Source organism: Capra hircus, chromosome 16, assembly GCF_001704415.2.
Source record: "Capra hircus breed San Clemente chromosome 16, ASM170441v1, whole genome shotgun sequence".
Classification (NCBI taxonomy): Eukaryota; Metazoa; Chordata; class Mammalia; order Artiodactyla; family Bovidae; genus Capra; species Capra hircus.
Window position 1 is genome coordinate 62,451,234 of NC_030823.1, and position 24,347 is coordinate 62,475,580.

At 44.2% G+C, this 24,347-nt stretch overlaps 1 protein-coding gene across 2 annotated transcripts in view; it reads left to right on the forward strand.

Annotated features, from left to right (window-relative positions):
• The window catches only part of NPL (N-acetylneuraminate pyruvate lyase), a 42,578-nt gene continuing 39,113 nt past the window's right edge, over positions 20,883 to 24,347 (forward strand). For both annotated transcript variants that reach the window (XM_018060692.1, XM_018060693.1), the window contains exon 1: positions 20,883 to 20,958. The gene's annotated coding sequence lies outside the window, so the exon portion shown is untranslated. The remainder of the gene's footprint in view (positions 20,959 to 24,347) is intronic.

Sequence of the window (24,347 nt, forward strand, 5' to 3'; positions counted from 1 at the left end):
CCGGTATCTGGAGTTGTTGGTTGTTTTTGTTTGTTTGTTTGTTTGTTTTTTGGCTTTTGCCATAGGAAGATTCTCCACCTAGAAAGACTTACAAAAAGGTAAATCCCCCAAACATAGGAGGGCGTTCAAATTCAGGACAGGAAACATTAAGACAATGATCATGGGCATCTATCCTATTCATGGCAGTCTATTAGCTCTTGAGTCTCCTTCTTTATTTGGGAAAATAACTGAATTCTGATCATAACCATTCCAACATAAGAAAGAATGCAAATTCCCAGCCTTCCTGGCAGCTAGGATTCATGCACGTGCTTTAGTTAAAACCAATCAGGGGTGCCATGATAAGACTTTGATTCAGAAGTAAGCCGCAAGAACAGATGCTCTGGCTTTCTGTGGAGGCAGCAGCAGTTGTGGCTATTTCCCAGGGATTGCAATGGTGTATTTCTGATGTAAAAGCAGCAGCTGTGCAGCAGCAGCAATTTTCTATTAGATCTGTGTCCTGGTTTGTGGTATTGTTCCTCCAGGCTTATCCTCAAGTCCAGTTTTCCAGTTCACTCAACAGTCTGTGATCCACCCAGTATTTTTTAAATAAAATGCTTTTCCACTTATTCAGCAGGAGTCAGCTTCTACTGCTTAGAGAACTCTACATAAGAACAACTATTTTTCTATTTCTCAGATGTGGAAATGGAAGCTTTAAGAGGTTAAATTCCTCAAGATCACAAAGTTAAACGATGACAGAACAAAGATTTGAAGCAGGACTGTTATAATCCAAAACTCACATTATAAACCAGGAAAGTTACACCACAGGGATGTAAAACTGGTGAATCAGAGTTGAGTAGCTGTTGTTTTTTTGAAGGTAGAATAAATTATAGAAATACCTAGTCCTAACGTGAAGTTCTGAGATATAAAGTGAAAAAGCAGAGGCCACAACCCAGATCTTCTGATCTGACGTGCTTTCTATGGTACCTCTCCTCTTATGATCCTATCACATTGTTTCTTTACACATTTTGAGATTTTAAAAATTATTTATGTATTGGTTGCACTGGGTCTTTGTTGCTGTGTTTGGGCTTTCTCTAGTTGCAGCGAGCAGGGCTTGCTCTCCATTGCAGCACACAGGCTTCTCATCTCGGTGGCTTCTCTGGTTGCGGAGCACGGGTGCTAGGCACACGGGCTTCAGCAGCTGCAGCTCACGTGGGTGCAGTAGTTGCAGCTCTCAGGCCCTAGTTGCCCGTGGCATGTGGGATCTTCCCGGACCACAGACTGAACCCGTGTCCCCTGCATTGGAAGGTGGATTCTTATTCACTGTACCACCAGGAAAGTCTCTTGAGATGCAGTTTTAAGTGCAGTTGAATTCAAGACTTATACAGGGAGGCTTTCCATCGTTTCTTGCATCTCACATATCCAATGCCTATCTTACCAAAGAATATGCTTTGGTAGTTTTGTCCACAAAAATCTATTTTTTTAATTATTTATCGTTAAATACTTTTATTTCCCTTTCATTCTTTATGATAATTCTGTTGAATATAGATTTCTGGGCTTCCATGGTGGATCAGATGGTAAAGAATCTGCCTGCAATGCAGCTGACCTGGGTTTGGTCCCTGGGTTGGGAAGATCTCCTGTAGAAGGGAATGGCTACCCAGTGCAGTATTCTTGCCTGGAGAATTCCATGAACAGGGGACCCTAGTGGGCTTCAGTCCAAGGGGTTGCAAAGAGCCAGACATGACTGAGGGACTAAGCACACATTATTTTTCATCAAAAAAAGGGTGGAGAACCTCTCCCTGCCTCCCTAATGGCTTTCTGATATGAGAAGTGATGGTTGTATCGTCCGCATAGTGCTTTTAGGGAAATGGGCATCCATGCCCCTTTTCTCTTCCCTGCAATCTCCCCACCACCACCCCTGCCTAGGGTGCAGACCAGAAGGCCAGAGCTAAAGAAGCCATGGGGGATCCTGAAATAGAGCCACAGATTGAAAATAACAGAGCCACTCTAGCAGCCTTTGACATCTTACATGCGGGAGAAGTAGCTTTCTATCCATGTTTTAGGGTATCTTTTTAAAAACCTTTTTATGTCATATTGGAATACCATTGAGTAACAATGTTGTGTTAGTTTCAGGTGTACAAAAAATAAAAAGTGATTATTTTATATATGTGTGTGTGTGTGTGTATACACATATACATGTATCAGTTCTTTTTAAAATTATTTTTCCATCTAGTTTGTTGCATAACATTGAGCTGAGTTCCTTGCTGGTTATCCATTTTAAATACAGCAGTGTGTACATCAATTTCAAACTCCCTAACTGTCCCTAGCCCCCAACCCCTCCCCTCTGGTAACCAAAAGTTCATTCTCTGTGAGTCTGTTTCTGTTTTGAAAATAAGTTCATTTGTCTCATTCTTTTTAGATTCCGCATATAAGTGATATCATATGATATTTGATGTTCTTTGCTGGACTTACTTCACTCAAGTGGTATGAAATCTCTTGGCAGGACACTCTGTTAAATCTGAATTTCAGATAAACATTTTTTACTTTAAGTATGTACCATTCAACTCTAGGACATACTTATACCAAAATATAAATATATATGTTCATTGTTTATGTGGAACTCAACTGTAACTGAGTATTCCGTATTTTAGTTTGCTAAACCTGATAAGCTTAGCCACCCTGCCTAAAACTGGCCTGAGGCCACATATCCAGTCTCTACATGAGCCTCAGCACCCCAGCCCCAGATTCTAGGACACAGGTGCAGGTCCAGGAATATTAGCTACAGTTAACACATTGACTCTGAGTTCCTTTCTCATAATGAGAACTAAACTGTTTCACTTACCTTTTCAATACTGGTTATACATATTTTTACCTGCTGACATGTTTTATCCAGACCTCTACACACAGGTAGGGGGAGAGGAGACTCGTCCATGTCAGATGTTGGCCATCGTCAGAAATGCTTTAATTACTCGTTGTATGCCTCTCACCCTCCAGCAGAGCAATGTGCGATGCCATCCAATTGAAAGCCTGGAGCACAGAGGGTTAATTCACCCAAATTAATGGAAAGACAAGGGAATGTGCAGGAACAAGCCCTCACTTGTACTCCAGGGATGCTGCCCATCTCAGCAAAAGAAATTATTCCTACGGGATGCACTCTTCAAAAGGGGGACAAACATGCCCCCGTTTTAGCTAAGGTTTGACTTTCCCCAAACCTGGGTATCCAAAGGTTTCTTCTATATTTGGGAAACACAGAAAAGGAAGCAAAATTTTGACTTTGCTGGGTTTTATTTTCACTGGGCCAACTGAAGATGAGACACTAGATGGTGAGGTAAAAATAGAAAATTATTAACTAAACGGGGTTCAAACAAGTATATTTTAAGACCTTAAATTAGTCAAAACCTAAAAAATGTAAGACACCGAGTCATAGGATGAGAAAATAAAGTACTTTTGTATTGAAATGTTTCAGAGAAAGGCCCCTTTCAAAACAGTTCTAAACCAAGTTCTCGGAACTGAAAAAGAGTATTTTGTTTTGACTTTAGACATGGAAAATCCCGTGGACCAAAAATTCCAAAATCCTTTCCAGAATTCTGGCCTTTTTTCCAGCAATTCCACATCCTCCATGTGGTTTCAAGGCAGGGCCTAATTTGCCTTCGACCTCATATTCATATTCATATTCATATTCATATTGGTGAATACCAAAATTCTCAAATTCAGGCCTTTGATCTATCTCCAAATGAAATTTTACTTTCTGTTCTTATACTCTGTGTTCAGGCATTTGTTCAAGATAAACATTTAAAATACAACACAACTTCTCAATTCTGTCTTGGTGTGTTTTGTTTTGTTCTTTTTTTTTTTTTCTCAGTATTTCAGACACCTTAAAAATTGATTTATGCCCTAGGCTTTCTGCCCCCTTTAAGGTTTTGCTGTTAAAAATTCATGTTGCATAGGGCTTAAAAAAATGTGCATACCTCCAAAACGTCTCCTACTTGATATGAGTTCAAGAAATAAGGTACATATTCTGCTAAATAGAAATTATTTATAACTCAAAAGAAAATGGAATAGTGCTTTTGATGTGTGTCTCTAAGCCCAGAACTCCTCTGTTGCACGAGTTCTTCAGTTCTAACAACCTCCACCTCCACCTCCAGCCCCTAGGTCTGTAGAATTCCTGTAGGACTGGTCTACCCCATGCTAAAAGACTCACAGGATAACAGTCCAAAGTATGACTACTCAAACTCTCAAAATAAATCAAATCAGAAAATCATAGACTTTTAATACATATTTTACATCAGAGCAAACCATGTAGCTTGGGCAACATTTGGAAATTACACAAAAGCATAAAGAAGTGGAAAATCCATATATCTCCACCACTCTGATAAATTTTTCTACACAAAACATTTTTAACAAAAATGAAATCCTACTCTAGAAGATGTAGAATTTGCTTGTTTCCACTTAGCTACATATTGTGAATATTTCCCACCATATTAAGTATTTTTCTAGAGCATTTTAGTAATTACACATGCCATTTTCTAAATGTGTGTTATTTCATTAGTTCTTTATTTGAGGAAATTTAGGTTGTCCCCAATTTCTCTCAACTCTGCAATACTTATTCTTGTAGAAAAGTTATCCTTGCAGTCAGTCATAATTATTTCCTTAGAATAAATTCCCAGAAGTGAAATTGATAAGCTGACGACTAAACGCATTTTCAAGATTTGAGGGACACATTGCCAAATTACCTTGCAATATGTTTGTCAGTCCCATCAGCATTCAAGAGCATCTATTTGCTTGCTTTAAGGAATTTTGTATAAACTAGGAAGATTATCTATTACGTGAAAGTACTCTTTATTAATGAAAAGGACTTACAACACAGTCCTATAAACACTGAATCTCTTAGTACATGTAAAACATTATTCAATTTAAAATAAGACTTTAGGAACCCCCTTGATGGTCTGGGGCTTCCCTGGTGGCTCAGACGGTAAAGAGCTTCCTGCAATGCAGGAGACCTGGGTTCGGTCCCTGGGTGGGGAAGATCCCCTGGAGAAGGGAACGGCTACCCACTGCAGTATTCTGGCCTGGAGAATCCCATGGACAGAGAAACCTGGCAGGCTATACAGTCCATGGGGTTGCAAAGAGTAGGACACGACTGAGGGAGTTTCACTTGATGGTCCAGTTATTAAGAATCCTTGCTCCCAATGCAGGGGCACAGGTTTGATCTCTGGTCAGGGAACTAATTTCTCACATGCTATGCAGTAAGGCTAAAAAATAAATAAAATTAATTTAAAAACAAAAACAAACAAACAAACCTGTCACAGGAGCAAAGACCGTTAAAAAATAAAATACGGGGACTTCCTTGGTGGTCCAGTGCTTAAGACTCCATGCTTCCAATGCAGGGGGCGTAGGTTCAATCCCTGGTGAGGGAACTAAGATCCCACATGCCTCGGGGTGCAGCCAAAAAACATAGAACAAAAGTATGATTTTCTGTTTCTGAGGAAATTTTCTGTAGCACAACTAATAAAGAAAAGAAAGCATTTCTCTATTTGAATATTTTTTAATGGAGGATGCCACCTGTCAAAGAACCCCTTCTCTTTCTGTCCTCACCCAGCCCGAGGGGAGGTGCCAGGGTACAGCAGTTATTTGGCTCTATTCCATCTCCTATTTCACATTCAGTTTCCCATCATGCACTGGGTGAAACGGCAGCCTGACATGATGAGAAGCCTCCCTGAAGACTACAGCCCACACTCATCCATCCCTTCACTGAACTCTATTATACTTATTGTCTGTACCACACAATTAGCACTTTATTATATACTGTCTTGTTCTCTAATTGCCTCCACCACACAAGTTAGCACTCTATTACATTCTGTCAGATTCTGTAATTCTGTCATGTATTTTTGCCTTGTCTTTCCACACGGATTACGAATACCAGGGTGGCAGGGACCGTGTCTGGTCTTGCTCTGGAGTTTCCCACAGCCCCAAACACTGTTCCAGGAGCAACAAAGTGGGCCTTTGACAAATGCCGGCTGGTTTACTGGTTGGTGGGGGGTCTGGGAGACTGGTTGATTTTCTGATGGGCTTATTTAAGCCAGCATCTGAGCTATCTAGAGCCTGGAGAAGAAAACAGAGAAGGTGCTGGGTTACAGAACACGGCCCATGGTCATTCCAGCCACCATCCTTCAGTTCAAACTGCCTCATCACCGACCAAGTCATTTCGTTTCTCTCTACCTAGGTTTTCCACATATGTAGGATAGGGAAATCAAAACATGTCACCAGATAACACCATTTTTTAGATCACGTGATGTTTTTCATCCAAAGATTTTACAAGATAAAATCCTCCCACGGGACAGGCATCACTGCGTAGAGGAGAGGTCGTGCTTTGAAATTAAAGAGACTTCTTACCAGCTATTTAGCTATTTGTTATCGTTAACAAATAGCTAAATAAACCTCTCTCCCTGAAACTAAACTCTCATCTCTGAAGTTACTTCAGTGACTGTAATTATTTGTAATATTACTTCTGTCCATAGGCTTGTTGAAATATTCTCATTTTTCCCAATTTCTGCAAGTGCCATGCCTCACAGGAAGTGTTAAGAATTATTATTATCATAATAAGTATAACAAACACCTCTGTTTGTCTCATACACTAGTTAAAGAGTGTCTGCTTCAGCGGTGATTCATGGGTTTTCTTCTTAGAGAACAAAGTCAGGGAGTTACACAATTTCTTTATCTTTCTTGGTTGAGGGATTGTTTATGCTTAATGGTCTATCACATGACTTCAGACTTATTCAACTAAATAATAAGTGAAGAAACACCCGATACGCGGCACTAACAAATCCATTCCTCAGTCTGTCTCTTTCACCTCTGCTATAAACATGTAGATGAATGGGGCACAGAGTTAATCTTATTTCTCTGAACTAGGGATGATGCAAATAAAATACTCTGTCCCTGTGTGTCATTTGCTTTTCCCCCTTTTGATCAGTATGCTTTGCCATACTGTATCCATTTCTGTTTTTGTCTTTGTTTTCTGGATCGGCAGGTACAGAATGCAACTAGTCACACAGCTGTGACATGTTATTTTCTTAAAACAAGATCAGCTTAAGCCTCCCCCAAGTGCTGCTCTAACCCTGGATCTTCTCCGCCTGAGGACCCCAGGAGCCTAAAGAGCTTTGAACGGCTACTTTGCAGGATAGATGACTCCCCCCTTTTTAAAATTATTTTTAATTGGAGGATGATTACACAGTTGCGTTGGTTTCTGCCATACAACCGTGTGAATCAGCCATAAGTATACATATGTCCCCTCCCTCTTGAACCTCCCTTCCATCCCTCATCCCATCCCACCCTCTAGGTTGTCACAGAGCACTGGGCTGAGCTCCCTGTGTTATAGAGCAGCTTCCCAGCAGCTGTCTATTTCACACTAGGCAATGTATATGTTTCAACGCTACTCTCAGTTCGGCCCCGCTGGGTCCACAAGCTTGTTCTCCATGCCTGTGCAGAGGACACCCTTTAAGAAGAGTTTTCCTCCCTCTTCGTGGGTTGCCTGAGTATCCCTTTGGGAAAGATGAACTGTTTCCTTTTGCGTACCTGTGCTAAACAGCAATTCGATTTTTCTCTCAAAAGCATTCATCAAGGTCTGCCGTGTAACGGGCAAGGCCTGGGTGCTGGAGAGACAAGGGTGACTACCACTCTACCACCCAGAGCTGGGGACTCCCACTGTAGGAACCCACAGTTTGATGGAGGAAGCAGAAAGCCTGAAAGATAACTACCACACAGGGAGATAAGTGTGACTCGAAAGTGTGTGGCCAGGCTGTCAGCCTGAGGCCAGTGTTGCCCACCACTAGGAGTCAACTTTGTCTGATAAATCTAAGGGAGCAGTTGGCCTGGTTAGGAGCTGATTAGACCGAAGGGAAGGGATGGCTTGAAGGTGCTTGCGACAAAGGAATGATAGGAAGGAACAGTCCTGGGGTGCAGAATGGGGCATGGGAAAGAAAAAAATGTCTTCTCTCTGACCTTGGCTCCCTGCCTAAGCTCTATAGACTCATTTCTGAGCCTGTGGACAGAGAGCCTGCAGGCAGAGAGGGTAGCGTCGGTGAGGCGCTGGATACAAGTCATGTCACTTTGAGACAAGGGTGAAAAACTGGCCAAGAAGAAGGGGCTTTTCTGTGTCTTTAGGCACCAAGAGAGCAACTTTGGCTGAGAGCGCTGTGACAGTGGCTGAGGGGAGACACTGCCCCCCAGTGGCCTCATGGCAGGGGACACCAACAAGGAGCTGGAAGACTAACAGGAAAAGACGGGAGGGAACACCAGCGGTACCACCTGCCTCCCAGGAACACTGGGGGAGACGTGGAGGGAGGGCTGCCCACTCCGCAGGCGGGTGGAAGCACAGCCAGTGCAACGGGAGTTCTCACCACTAAGACAATAACCGTTACCAGCAGCGCTGATGCGTAGGTAAAACTGCAGGAAACAGAGGTTCAGTTCAGTTCAGTCGCTCAGTCGTGTCCGACTCTTTGCGACCCCATGGGCTGCAGTGCGCCAGGGTTCTCTGTTCATCACCAACTCTGGGAGCCTACTCAAACTCATGTCCATCGCGTTGGTGATGCCATCCAACCATCTCATCCTCTCTCATCCCCTTCTACATGCACAAAAGTTATGTGAACACCAAAAAAACCCCTTATTTTCTGGCCACAAGATTAAGCAGAGTGGTATGTGCACTAGTTAGTAATGGGTCTGATAGGCAGAGCTATAGGATGTCCAAGATAAGTAACAAGAGGAGATTCAGACACAACTTTGGGGGTGGGGGTGGAGACTGGGTGGTGGTGAGCAGGAGTTCAGCCAGACACGGAGCGGGCTGCTGCAAAGCTCTGGATGCAGGAGCTTCCGGGAAGATGCTGCCAAAGAAGATGGCCCCGAGGCTGCGCACATCCTGGAAGTCAGACGACCAGACAGGAATACTCAACCAAATTTAAAACAGGACTTCTCTCCTGAACTAAACAAAATGAAATTCTATCCACAAGTGCATGGTTCAGTGGAAAAAAGAAACAAAAACTTCAAACAGCCCTAAAAGGCATGTTGAAAAATAAGTCCCTCCCTTCCTCAATCCCTATTGCCAGGAGAAATGACTGATAGCTACTGTCATATACTAGTATAAAACAACTAGCGAGTTGTTAAATTTCTTAAATATTTCCTTTCAGGTTGATAAGTAGCTACTGCTTCAAGCCCATAAAGTGCTGCCTGCCCAGAATTTCAACCAATCATTAATGGGTTAAAGCTTAGATTCCAGGGGGTCTCCAGCATCCTTCCAGCTTGAAGGCCAGCAGCCATCCTGTTTGTCAATGCCGAGCCACATAAATATTCTGAACATCACTGTTATCCTTCCAGATAACCTATTCGCGTATATAGGCATATCCCTGCACACATCTTTACTTCTTTTAATACAGATGGAAGAACTGAACACTGCTCTGCGTTTTGCGTGGTTTTTTACCTGCTTGGCCCACCTTTACAAATGTAGACTGTAGGTATGTCTTTCAGAGCTAACATAATCTAGTTATAACAAGCCAAACTGACCTGAGAAATGGGCACAGGAATAAAGAGTGAGATTCTGGAATAACTTATGGGAGCTTTCCAGTAGACCCAGAAGAACTTGGCCGATGGATTCAGTGGAAATACCACTGAAAGCTGGAATCCGAGAGTGCTGGTCTAGGCTAATGATACCCTGACAGCTTGGGTGCAGAGGAGGAGGAGGGACAGGGCCAGCGAAACCTCCCTGAGTCTCCCTCCAGAGACCATCTGGGCTCCTACCCCTGCTACCAGCTGACAGAGGGGACCTAAGCTTTAGAGGTTGAACGGTTAGCATCTAAATTCAGGCCTTACCCAGAATCAAACCAGTCTTGGGTAAAAATATATTAAATTGACCTTACCTCAGTGAATTTCCTTTCTTTCAAAAGGGACACATAATAAATTTTCCTCATAAAAGAGTCAAAATATATTTCTCCTAACTGCTCCATCTTCATCTCAAATGTGAAAAGAAGCATAGAACTTTTTTATTCATGAGGGAGAACATACTTACAAACTAAATTTGAACCACATTTTTAAGTATCCTCTACATATCAGAAAGTCAAGCCCACTGAATATGCATCTTCTTATAGTCGTCTTTATCATTAAAGCACAAAAGACTACAATTTGCCGGGGGGGAGTGGGGGACATAATTTTTCATGTCTAGCTTTTGTGTTTCTATACATCCTTTTTTTAATATTAAGAGGCAAGGATTAAACAAGATTTAAAATTAAAGGTTTCATCTGCATAGATTAAGGGGAAAGGAGGATGAGGAAATGGGAGAAGGAAAGGATTAGCTAATATTATTATTGTTTACTGATATTCCCAGAAACTTTCAGTCCAGAAAGGATTCATCAAAAGAGAAAGTAATTTCCGCTGATAGACTGCCACCTGGTGGTGAGTTTTTACTTTACTCATAATATTGGGTTGGCCGAAAAGTTCTTTTGAGTTTTAAAATCTCGAAAGAACTTTTTGGCCAACACAATATAAGCAGTTACTGAGTTTTGGGATGTTTTGGAAGACACGCTTATTTCTCTTTGAGACCCCTGGGGAATGTTATAGACTATTGCCACAAGGAAAATGGACTCACTTGTATGCTTCCCAAAGACCTAACGATCGGGTGGCACAGCGGTAAAGAATCTGCTTGTCAATGCAAGAGACATAAGAGACACATAAGACCCCAGGGTTGGATCCCTGGGCCAGGAAGATTCGCTGGAGTAGGAAATGGCAGCCCGCTCCAGTATGCTTGCCTGGAGAATCCCATGGACAGAGAAGCCTGGCGGGCTACAGCCCATGAGGTCCCGAAGAGTTGGACACGACCGAGCACAGACAAATGCAGTCACCAGGTAGACAGCAGCAATGCAGGCTGAACGTCTTTCAAAAGGGGGTCTGGCCTTTGTAATTATTTGAAGATTACCAAAGAAGCCCAGCCAAGCAAAATTAATATTGTTACATTTCTCTCCTGTTTTCAACCTATGGCATGTTCATAAGTCACCCTTGCTAGCAGTCAAACAAAGCCCAAATTTTTTCAAAGGGTTTTCCTCTCATTAGGTGGTGACAAAACATGTGTGCAACCCATTGGTTCAGTTCAGTTCAGTCGCTCAGTCGTGTCTGACTCTTTGTGACCCCATGAACTGCAGCACGCCAGGCCTCCCTGTCCATCACCAACTCCTGGAGTGCACTCAAACTCACGTCCATCGAGTCGGTGATGCCATCCAGCCATCTCATCCTGGGTCGTCCCCTTCTCCTCCTGCCCCCAATCCCTCCCAGCATCAGTCTTTTCCAATGAGTCAACTCTTCGCATGAGGTGGCCAAAGTACTGGAGTTTCAGCTTCAGCATCAGTCCTTCCAAAGAACACCCAGGACTGATCTCCTTCAGAATGGACTGGTTGGATCATCAGCCTAAAGACAGAACAGAGAATGTCCAAGTCAGCAACAAGGCAATGTTTAATCCACACCAGGAATAATCCCCTCCCTGCTCTCAGAGGGGTACTATGTTTCTGTCTGGCTCCTGTGTCCATCAGGTTCCCTAGTTTCACATCTTCTGTGCTGACACCATCCCTCTTAACCACAAAGGTCCCTCAACAAAATATTAGCCAACAAAATTCGACAAAATATCAAAAGGATCATACACTATGATCAAGTGGGAGTCATCCCAGGGACACAAGATGGGATGTGTCCACAGATCAATGTGACACACTACATTAATAAAACGAAGGCTGGACTTCCCTGGTGATCCAGGGTTAAGAATCTGCCTGCCAATGCAGGGGACGTGGGTTCAATGCTCACTCTGGGAGGATTCCACAAGCTGAGGAGCAACTTAGCCCATATGCCACAACTACCAAGGGCCATGCACCCTAGAGCACACGTTCCAAAACAAGAAGAGCCAGCGCAGTGAGATGCCTGAGCACCGCAACTAGAGAGTAGCCTCCGCTCGCTGCAGCTAGAGAAAGCCCCCACGCAGCAATGAAGACCCAACACAGGCAAAAATAAATTAACTAATAAAAAATAAATAACTTGAAGGATGAAAACCATATGACCATCTCAATCGATGAAGAACAAGCATTTGACAAGATGCCAAATGAACTCAGTGACTAAATCACCAACCACCACCAAAATGAACTCCAGCTTTTCAACCAGACCCTCTGACATAACTGAGAACTTCAAGAGAATTCTCATAACTGCAAGCTGGTTATACATTCTTTCCCCTGAATGGAAACAACTCCGGCTCACTTAAGGACACGCCTGTTTCTGGTCCACAATGGATGGCAACACTTTAAGATCCAACTTAACACTCTTTCCTTCATGGATGTGCTCCAATGTAGCACATTCAGACAGCATGTTAGCTGTCTGAAATCCATTTCTTCTTTTCTAATAAGGCAACTGTGATATTTTGATCTGTAGTAACAAATATATATTTGGTCTTCATTCAGCTCCTGGTATGGAGGGCCTAACACCCTTGGAATTCCTAAGTGATAAGAGCAAATCACTGCAGATGGTGACTGTAGCCATGAAATTAAAAGATGCTTGCTCCTTGGAAGAAAAGCTATGACCAAACCTAGACAGCATATTAAAAAGCAGTATACTAACGCATATATATGTAATTTAGAAAGATGGTAATGATAACCCTGTATGAGAGACAGCAAAAGAGACACAGATGTATAGAACAGTCTTTTGGACTCTGTGGGAGAGGGCAAGGGTGGGATGATTTGGGGGAATGGCATTGAAACATATCATACAAGAAGCAAATTGCCAGTCCAGGTTTGATGCAGGATACAGGATGCTTGGGGCTGGTGCACTGGGATGACCCAGAGGGATGGTACAGGGAGGGAGGTGGGAGGGGGGTTCAGGATGGGGAACACATATACACCCATGGCGGATTCATGTTGATGTATGGCAAAACCAATACAATACTGTTATGTAATTAGACTCCAATTAAAATAAATGAATTTTTTTAAAAGCAGAGACATTACTTTGCCAACAAAGGTCCCTCTAGTCAAGGCTATGGTTTTCCAGTATGGATGTGAGAGTTGGACTATAAAGAAAGCTGATCACTGAAGAATTGATGCTTTTGAACTGTGGTGTTAGAGAAGCCTCTTGAGAGTCTCTTGGACTGCAACCAGTCAATCCTAAAGGAAACCAGTCCAGAATATTCATTGGAAGGACTGATGCTGAAGCTGAAACTCCAATATTTTGGCCACCTGATGTGAAGAACCGACTCATTGGAAAAGACCCTGATGCTGGGAAAGATTGAAGGCAGGAGGAAAAGGGGATGCCAGAGGATGAGATGGTTGGATGGCATCACTGACTCGATAGACATGAGTCTGAGCAAGCTCCAGGAGTTGGTGATGAACAGGGAAGCCTGGGGTGCTGCAATCCTTGGGGTTACAAAGAGTCAGACATGACTGAGCAACTGAACTGAACTGGTCTCTGTTCACGAGTGCTGAATAGAAACGAGAAGACAGAATCTGAAGGGGTAGAAAAGAAGAGCTTTATTACTTTGCCAGGTAAAGGAGGACACAGTGGGATCCTGCCTTGCAAAACTATGTCCCTACCCAGGAGGATCTGACTTGGAGTCTTGTAACTCCCAACGGAGAGGTCTCTGACAAGCTGAGGGTGTGTGCAGGGCCTCATGTGATGGGTCTCCTAATCTTCACAAACTTCTCATTGATCTTGCCTCACGTGATTCCTTGGCTGCTTCTCCCTTGATTAGCAACTGTTCATATCTGCCCTTTGTAACTCAAGGAAGGCCATGGAGGCTGGAGTCTTGCGCTACGTGCTTAGTCACTCAGTCGTGTCCGACTCTTTTTGACCCCATGGACTGCAGCCTGCCAGGCTCCTCTGTCCATGGGATTCTCTAGGCAAGAATACTGGAGTGGGTTTCCATGCCCTCCTCCAGGGGACTCTTCCTAACCCAGGGATCTAACCCAAGTCTCCCACAATGCAGGTGGATTCTTTACCATCTCAGCCACCAGGGAAGCCCAATTTCTTTTGAGAAATGGGGGACAAAACAGAGGCCTCCATGCCCTGGGGCCCCACAGGGCCCCACTCCGTTTTACTTGGAGAGTAGTCAGCGTGGTGAGGGCATGAAAAAAATCTCCTTACCCTCTTTCCATGCCTTGCCGTAAACATCTCTTCCATCTGGCTATGCCTGAGTTGTATGTTTCTCTGAGTTCTGTGAGCCATTCTAGCAAAGTAATCAAACCCCTACTGGCACAAATATGTTGAAATTGGCACTAGCACCTTTCAACAACCTCACAAGAAGAAAAGGGCAACCTTTGGGGGAAATTACCATTTACCCACAGTCGGCAGTTCAGGAGCTTGTAATATGACTCCACAACCTGCTCCAAAGATGGAGCCTGTGGCCATTCTGATCAATTACAGTGCTCCAGAGTCTTGGGCTCTTTTCTCTGAATCACCAAGTTTCTGGCCTCCATGTGGACAGACACTGTGCTCTCTGCACCGCATGAAAACAAAGAAATGGGCCCTGATGCCTGCTTGGAGCACCTCACAGTGGTGCTCAGTCAGTTCAGTTCATTCGGTCAGTCATGTCCGACTCTTTGTGACCCCATGAATCGCAGCACACCAGGCCTCCCTGTCCATCACCATCTCCCAGAGTTCACTCAGACTCATGTCCATCGAGTCCGTGATGTCATCCAGCCATCTCATCCTCCATCGTCCCCTTCTCCTCCTGCCTCCAATCCCTCCCAGCATCAGAGTCTTTCCAATGAGTCAACTCTTCGCATGAGGTGGCCAAAGTACTGGAGCTTCAGCTTTAGCATCATTCCTTCCAAAGAAATCCCAGGGTTGATCTCCTTCAGAATGGACTGGTTGGATCTCCTTGCAGTCCAAGGGACTCTCAAGAGTCTTCTCCAACACCACACTTCAAAGGCATCAATTCTTCGGTGCTCAGCCTTCTTCCCAGTCCAACTCTCGCATCCATACATGACCACTGGAAAAACCATAGCCTTGACTAGACGGACCTTAGTCGGCAAAGTAATGTCTCTGCTTTTGAATATACTATCTAGGTTGGTCATAACTTTCCTTCCAAGGAGTAAGCGTCTTTTAATTTCATGGCTGCAGTCACCATCTGCAGTGATTTTGGAGCCCAGAAAAATAAAGTCTGACACTGTTTCCCCATCTATTTCCCATGAAGTGATGGGACCAGATGCCATGATCTTCGTTTTCTGAATGTTGAGCTTTAAGCCAACTTTTTTCACTCTCCTCTTTCACTTTCATCAAAAGGCTTTTTAGCTCCTCTTCACTTTCTGCCATAAGGGTGGTGTCATCTGCATATCTGAGGTTATTGATAGTTTTCCTGGCAATCTTGATTCCAGCTTGTGTTTCTTCCAGTCCAGCGTTTCTTATGATGTACTCCGCATAGAAGTTAAATAAGCAGGGTGACAATATACAGCCTTGACGTACTCCTTTTCCTATTTGGAACCAGTCTGTTGTTCCATGTCCAGTTCTAACTGTTGCTTCCTGACCTGCATATAGGTTTCTCAAGAGGCAGGTCAGGTGGTCTGGTATTCCCATCTCTTTCAGAATTTTCCACAGTTCATTGTAAAGGCTTTGGCATAGTCAATAAAGCAGAAATAGATGTCTCTCTGGAACTCTCTTGCTTTTTCCATGATCCAGCGGATATGTTGGCAATTTGATCTCTGGTTCCTCTGCCTTTTCGAAAACCAGCTTGAACATCAGGGAGTTCACGATTCACGTATTGCTGAAGCCTGGCTTGGAGAATTTTGAGCATTACTTTACCAGCATGTGAGATGAGTGCAATTGTGCGGTAGTTTGAGCATTCTTTAGCATTGCCTTTCTTCGGAATTGGAATGAAAACTGACCTTTTCCAGTCCTGTGGCCACTGCTGAGTTTTCCAAATTTGCTGGCATATTGAGTGCAGCATTTTCACAGCATCATCTTTCAGGATTTGAAACAGCTCAACTGGAATTCCATCACCTCCACTAGCTATGTTCGTATGGGGCAGAAAATAAAAGCACAAATAGTTAATGAAGGTGATTAGATAACACTGGATAACAAGAGATGAAATGTCACAGAGTCCGTGCCACTCATCAGAAAAGTGTCAGGGTGGGCAGTGATAGTTAGGGAGTTTGGGATGGACGTGTACACACTGCCATATTTAAAATGGATAACCAACAAGGACCTACTGTATAACACAGGGAACTCTGCCCAATGTCATGTGGCAGCCTGGATGGGAGGGGTGTTTGGGGGAGAGTGGATACATGCATATGTATAGCTGAGTCCCTTTGCTGTTCACCTGAAACTATCACATTGTTAATTGTGACAATTATATCCCAATACAAAATAAAAAAGTTTTTAAAAAAGAAAAGTGTCAGAGGACTTGAAGCCCGTAGTGGGGTGTTTTGTTTTGTTTTGTTTTGTTTTGTTTTGTTTTGCCTCTTCCTTCTTCTAAGGCCTACTCAAGTGTCTAAGACTGAACTTAGGTGTCACCTTCCCCTAGGGAGACCTCCCTGAGACTCTCTTGCCTCATCATACACACACTTACTAATACACACACATACTCAACCAATCCACATGGAGTCTCCTCTCAGTGCTTCTTAATATCTTTACACAGGTGTGTATATATATATATATATAAATGCCTTTCCCATAGTTCATAGTTGAGGCTGTGAGTTTCTTCAGAGCAGTTGGTGGATATTGGGATATGCACACCTCTCCCTCATTCTAATGAGACTCTTCCCACCCAACCCTCTTTCTTTCCTTCTCCTTCCAGAGGTATCAGAGCTCCATGACAACCTAAAGGCTCTTCCTGCCTTCCCTTGCTACCTCCCTCTGAAAATCTCCTGCACATCAAATTCCATGTTAGCATCTGCTTCTTAGCAAACCCTAACACATTATAATAAGGAATTGCCAGGCGGCCCTAGTGGTAAGGAACCCACCTGCCAATGCAGGAGATGTGGGTTCGACCCCTGGGTTGAGAAGATCCCCTGGAGGAGGGCATAGCAACCCGCTCCAGTATTCTTGCCTGGGGAATCCCATGGACAGAGGAGTTTGGCAGGCTGCAGTCTATAGGGTCACACAGAGTCAGAAATGACTAGGGTGACTTAGCACATAAGTGACTTGGCATGCATGCACCAAATTTATATAAACATTTATATATTTATATAAATAAACATATGCTAAGTCGCCCCAGTCGTGTCCAACCCTCCGTGACCCTGTGGACTGTAGCCCTCCAGGCTCTTTTGTCCATGGGATTCCCCAGGCAAGAATACTGGAGTGAGTGGCCATTTCCTTTTCCAATAAATAAACATAGTTATTTATAAAATATTTATATCAAATAGATTCAGAATATTGGCTTATTGGCTGGCAATATCAATCCTACTGATCGACATCTTTCAGGTGCTTAATTTTTCACCTATTAAAGTGTGACTTGAGCGCTTCCTTGGTAGTGGTGAAGAATCTTTCTGCCAAGGCAGAAGACTGGATTCGATCCCTGCACTGGGAAGATCCCACATGCTGAGGAACAACTAAGCCCGAGAGCCACAACTACTGAGCCTGTGCTCTAGAGCCTAGCAGCCACAACTACTGAAGCCCGTACACCTAAAGCCCACGCTCTGCAACAAGAGAAGCCACTGCAACGAGCAGCCCACGCACCGCTAGTGTGGTGCCACTGGAGAAAAGCCCGAGCAGCAACAGACCCAGCACAGCCAAAAATGAAAAGAAATAAAATTTTAAAAATGTCTTCAAGCGTGACCTTGAAAAAAAATACTAACATTGTCCCATTGGGATATAATATTCTTTTTAACATAATGAAACAAACAGATGTAACTAGGACTCTTCCTTCCTTCCTCTTTTGCAGGATAACACAGTAGCAATTAATAGTATCAGCTCCCAGACAACTGGAGATCAAATCACAACTCAACTGCTCACTGGTTCTATAGCCTTTGGCAAATCACTTAAGCTTTTTAAACTCGTGTTTCTGATCTATAAAATGGGAGAATGCATCCTCATCTGTAATGTATGACTTAAAAAAAAAATGGTACCCACCATATAGGATTGTTTTATGAATTCATTAATAAGAAGATGTGGCAAGAATACACAGAAGAACTGTACAAAAAAGATCTTCATGACCCAGATGATCACAAAGGTGTGATCACTCACACTCACCTAGAGCTGGACATCCTGGAATGTGAAGTCAACTGGGCCTTAGGAAGCATCACTGCAAACAAAGCTAATGGAGGTGATGGAATTCCAGTTGAGCTGTTTCAAATCCTAAAAGATGATGCTGTGAAAATGCTGCACTCAATATGCCAGCAAATTTGGAAAACTCAGCAGTGGCCACAGGACTGGAAAAGGTCAGTTTTCACTCTAATCCCAAAGAAAGGTAATGCCAAAGAGTGCTCAAACTACCACACAATTGCATTCACCTCACATGCTGTATAAGTAATGCTCAATATTCTCCAAACCAAGCTTCAGGAATATGTCCAGATGTTCAAGCTGGTTTTAGAAAAGGCAGAGGAACCAGAGATCAAATTGCCAACATCCGATGGATCGTTGCAAAGGCAAGAAAGTTCCAGAGAAACATCTATTTCTGCTTTATTGACTATGCCAAAGCCTTTGACTGTGTGGATCACAATAAACTGTGGAAAATTCTCCAAGAGATGGGAATACCAGACCACCTGACCTGCCTCTTGAGAAACCTATATGCAGGTCAGGAAGCAACAGTTAGAACTGGACATGGAACAACAGACTGGTTCCAAATAGGAAAAGGAGTACGTCAAGGGTGTATATTGTCACCCTGCTTATTTAACTTATATTCAGAGTACATCATGAGAAACGCTGGGCTGGAAGAAGCACAAGCTGGAATCAAGATTGCCAGGAGAAATATCAATAACCTCAGATATGCAGATGACACCACCCTTATGGCAGAAAGTGAAGAGGAGCTAAAAAGCCTCTTGATGAAAGTGAAAGAGGAGAGTGAAAAAAGTTGGCTTAAAGCTCAACATTCAGAAAATGAAGATCATGGCATCTGGTCCCATCACTTCATGGGACATAGATGGGGAAACAGTGTCAGACTTTATTTTTCTGGGCTCCAAAATCACTGCAGATGGTGACTGCAGCCATGAAATTAAAAGAGGCTTGCTCCTTGGAATGAAAGTTATGACCAACCTAGATAGCATATTGAAAAGCAGAGACATTACTTTGCCAACAAAGGTCCGTCTAGTCAAGGCTATGGTTTTTCCAGTGGTCATGTATGGATGTGAGAGTTGGACTGGGAAGAAAGCTGAATGCCGAAGAATTAATGCTTTTGAAGTGTGGTGTTGGAGAAGACTCTTGAGAGTCCCTTGGACTGCAAGGAGATCCAACCAGTCCATTCTGAAGGAGATCAGTCCTGGGATTTCTTTGGAAGGAATGATGCTAAAGCTGAAGCTCCAGTACTTTGGCCACCTCATGCGAAGAGTTGACTCATTGGAAAGACTCTGATGCTGGGAGGGATTGGAGGAGGAGGAGAAGGGGACGACCGAGGATGAGATGGCTGGATGGCATCACCGACCTGATGGACTTGAGTTTGAGTGAACTCTGGGAGTTGGTGATGGACAGGGAGGCCTGGCGTGCTACAGTTCATGGGGTCACAAAGAGTCGGACACGATTGAGCGACTGAACTGAACTGAACGAATTAATTTCTGGTGCAACGTGCAACAAAAGACCTATCCTAATGGATTTAAAAGCACTTTGCAAACTAGAAAGCACTTCAGGAAATTCATTTTTTCTAAATGCTTATTTAGCATTGCCTATTGTCTTTTATGGAAAACTGAGGTTAATTCACATCAGCAAGAGAAAGCTGAGGGACTTGCTTCTGCTTGTGTTTCTGATTTATTAACACAGCACTTAGTATTAGAAAATAAACTCTTTGACATTTCTACAAGTAGAGGTATTTTGGTTAAAAATACTTTTTCTTTCCAAATTCTTTCAATTGTTCTCCAGAATAAGCCAGAAAAGCTGTCGTATTAGTAACAAATCTGCTTTTAATATCCGTTCATCTCTTTTTAAAAACTGGAATATACTGATTCATAACGTTGCGTTAGTTTCAGTGAATCATTTATACCTATACATATATCTTTTTTTTTTTTAATTCCTTTCCCATTTAGGTCATTACAGAGTACTGAATAGAGTTCCCTGTGTTATACAGTAGGTCCTTATTAGTTATTTATTTTATACATAGTAGTGTGTATGTGTATGTGTTAGTCCCAATCTCCCCATTTATCACTCCTCCCTTTCACTCCTTGCAACAGGCAAGTTTGTGTTCTCTAACTGACTGTATCTCTGTTTCACAAATTAGTTCATTTTACCATTTTTTTAGATTCCACTTACATGCAACATCATGTGATATTTGTCCTTCTGACTCACTTCACTCAGTATGACAACAATCTCTAGGTGTATCTCTTTCTAACAGGAGAACCTGCGGGGTTGGGGCAGCAGCTGGAGCAGGAAGATCAGGGAATCCCCAAGGGGCAGGCAGTGTTCTCAGCAGGCTTCTAGAACAGCAGCCCGAATTTCCAAATCCGTTGTTGCAGGGCCTCGGGCAGAAGGCAGGTTAACACAGAAAGGAGCCCAGAAGGGGAAGAACCAGCCCAGCAGATGAAAAAGAAAAGATAGGTGTGGCTGCACCTGAGGGGAGGTGCAGGACGGACGGGATGAGCGCGCGCTCGGAGAACCCAGCTGCTCACAACTGTTGGGGAGCCGGAGCTGCGCGCCTGTGCGCAGCCAGACCCCGGCGTTGGCGGGGGCACCCCGGGGAGAGGGAACTCCACCTGTGCGCCCGGCCTTGCGCCGCGGGCGGCGCGGGAGGAACTGCAGCTCCCGGGCCGGGCGGGGCGGGCACGTGGTGCGCGGCTGCCGCGATAAAGAACGCCCCTGGGAGCCGGAGCGCAGCGGCGCAGGCGGCCTCGCGGCGGCTGGGTGAGCGCGGCCGGGCGGCGTGGACGGACGCACCGACGGACGGACGCATGGAAACAGACAGACAGGGAATAAGCGCAGAGGGGCGGCGGGGAGTGGACTCGGGGGTGCGTGAGACCGTGACGGCCGGACGCAAAGGTCAAGGCTGGGGAGATGGGAAATGGAGTCTGGGGGAGTGTGAACGCGACACCCTCCGGCCCGGGGGTAGTGTCCGGACGGACAGACGGGAAGGGGGACCCACTCCGCTAGGTTCTGTCCAGACCGCAGAGCCGGGCCTCAAGGATCCTTTTTTTAAAATGATCAGAGTCAGCCACTGGGGGAGAAGAGAGTTTAGGAATTAAGTGTGATACAGCCCCTTCATTTGATGGGACGCTGTATTTCTGCATTTTTGTGTGTTTAGTTTCTCTGTTTCTGTCTCTCGAGTGACTCTCCACGCCTAGAACTGCATCTTCCTCTTCCTCCCCCAGCGATTTTTTTTAACTTTGTTCCTTTAAGAGAGCTTGACTTAGGCAGCTTGAATTCTTTGCACTAAGGATTCTTGTCTGTGGAAAGAGGTGTTAAGATTTCGAGAGTAATAAGTGTTTAAGTAATGATATTCTAAATACTCCTATTTACAAAATACGGATCATTCTCAGTTACCAGGGTTGTGATTTTTTTTTTTTTAACTCCATCTCTTCCTGAAGCAGTTTCACAGTTTGCAAAGCCGGTAAACTTTGCTCATTTATTTTCCCTCGTGACTCAGCTGGTAAAGAATCCGCCTGCAATGCAGGAGACCTGGGTTCGATCGCTGGGTTGGGAAGGTCCCCTGGAGGAGGGAAAGGCTACCCACTCCAGTATTCTGGCCTGGAGAACCCCATGGACCATGGGGTCGCAAAGAGTCAGACAAGACTGAGCGACTTTTACTTCACTTCACTTCCTGAAGCATTTCCACGGTTTCTAAAGCCAGCAAACTGCTCATTTATTTAGTGTATTGCTCCACACAAAGATAGATTTTTGAACCCTTCTTGCCCCCTGACGGCTTACACTGGAAAAGAAGAGCCAGAACTACCTATCTCTGATGTAGTTTTTAGTGAAAAGCAAATGTTTGAGGGAATTCTAAAAGAGTAAGAAATTATTTTCATTTAGGGGATCAGAGAATGTCCTCTCATATTTAAGGTGAGTTCCAAAAGTTGGTTATACTGAAGGGGCTGAAATGGGAGATACTGCCATTCTGGGTGGGAGAACAGGCGAGCCAAGACAAGGTCGGTTACAACAGAGCACCAGGGACCAGCTGGACTGGGGCACCTCAGGTGTGGGGAGATCTCTGCAGAGAAAATAGACCAGGAAATTGGGTATTTGTCCCGTGGAAGCCAGGAAGAAGTTAATTAGTGTTTTCTGAGCAGGGCCAAATCAAGATCAGAAATGTCTGAGCTACTAGGTTAATCTGGTAGCCTGCCTATGTTGGAGAAGAGAGTTGGGGTTAGGACAGTGATTCCCAACTCTTATCCCAAGCCTCATATCTTTTAACAAAGCAAGCTGTATTTAAGTGCGCTTAATCTGAGACATTGATAGATAGATAAGTCTTTCTATCTTGCCAGTCCAGGCTTTTGACCATCCTAAGAATATCCTGGTAACTGCCCTAAATATGAAATAAATGCAGCTGAAAGCACAAGAATATGGAAATCTAGAGTGTACGGCCTCTAGGAGACTTGATATGGAACCTAGCTCTCTGAACTTTTATCTCTTGAACCTTCTTGAGCCCCTTTAATATGGAGTTGTGCTCATTGGTCTAGATAAGAGGTGATTAACGATGTGTAAGTTATGAGAGGGACAGTAAGGGGAGCGGGAAGGGTTGCAGGGAAAGAAGATAACAGATGGAAAGGAAATGACTTAGTCCCTGAATAGAAAAGAGTAGCCAGGGTTGGGGAGGTGGTGCGGACGGAGCTGAGATGACAGGAAACGGTGCTGATAAAGGAAAGCTGCCTATTCTCACCTATAGTTACCAGGCAAGACTATTCATGTAATTCTCTCAGCACCCCTATGAAAAGTGATTACGGTTATCCCCGTTTACTGAAGGGGAACCTGAAGCACAGAGAGGTTAAGTAGTAGTCCTGAGGTCACCCAGCTGGTAAGTGGTGGAGCCAGGATGTGGATACAGGAAGTCTGAATCCAGACCTAGAGCTCTAACCCTGCTACTGTAAGGAGCAAACGAAGACTGTTTAGATGATCAGATGGCAGGTTTGCTTTAGGCTGTCCTGAGTTGAGATGCGTGCAGGAGGAGGATGCGTGCAGTTGACGGCGTGCAGTGGACACAGCGTCAGCCTCGTTTGGTGCTCAGACCTTCCTCTGGGGTAGACAGGGTCCTGTGTTCTTGGCCTTGCATTTTCCCCATAGGCCAGGTGATTACATTTCTCTTTCAAAACTTCCAACAGGATTTAGTGGCATCTTCAAACTAGGAGAAGTCAGAGAAATCCTAGTATCCTTTATATCTGGTAAGGTTCCCTTTGTTGCCCTTCAGTACAGAGCAAAACTACTCAAAGGCTTTGGGCTTAATTTCAGGAGCAGAGCTCACCAGGGATGTATCTCTTTGTAAGGGGAGGTATCACCATTGGCCAGCCGCAAAAACAATGTTTTGCCACCTGTACCCTTCCATGTTTTTGTCCTTGTTCTGCCCTGTTTCTAGCTTCAAGAGCTCACTTGAGCCAGGATCTTAGGGGATACAGAAAAAGTAGAAGTGATCTCTGTACTCTGGAAGTTTATGCTCCTATCTGGGGAGATGAGATTAACAGTTATAAAAAATGAACACAATAGAATAGTCCATAATATTACATTATGTGGGTCAAATGTAAGCATAGTGGGCATTGGTGTTTTTTTTGTTTTCTTTTTTTTGGTGCTCTAGGTCTTTGTTGCTGTGCGTGGACTTTCTCTAGTTGTGGTGAGCATGGGGAGGCTACTCTTCCTTGCGGGCGTGCTGGCTTCTCATTGCAGTGGCTTCTCTTGTTGCGAAGCACAGGCTCGAGTTGTAGCTTTGGGGCTCTAGAGCTCAGGCTCAGTGGATGTGCACAGGCTTAGTTTTAAAGCACATGGAATCTTCGGGGACCAGGGATCGAACCTATGTCCTCTGTGTTGGCAGGTGGATTCTTACCTGTTGCACCACCAGGGAGTCTGGCATTTGGTTTTTAAAAGTGACCTCAGAACTATAATGGGGCATCCCTGTGGCTCAGAGGTTAAAGCGTCTGCCGCCAATGCGTGAGACCCAGGTTCGATCCCTGAGTCGGGAAGATCCCCTGGAGAAGGAAATGGTAACCCCCTCCAGTATTCTAGCCTGGAGAATCCCATGGACAGAGAAGCCTGGTAGGCTACAGTCCACGGGGTCGCAAAGAGTCGGACACGACTGAGCGACTTCACTTTCA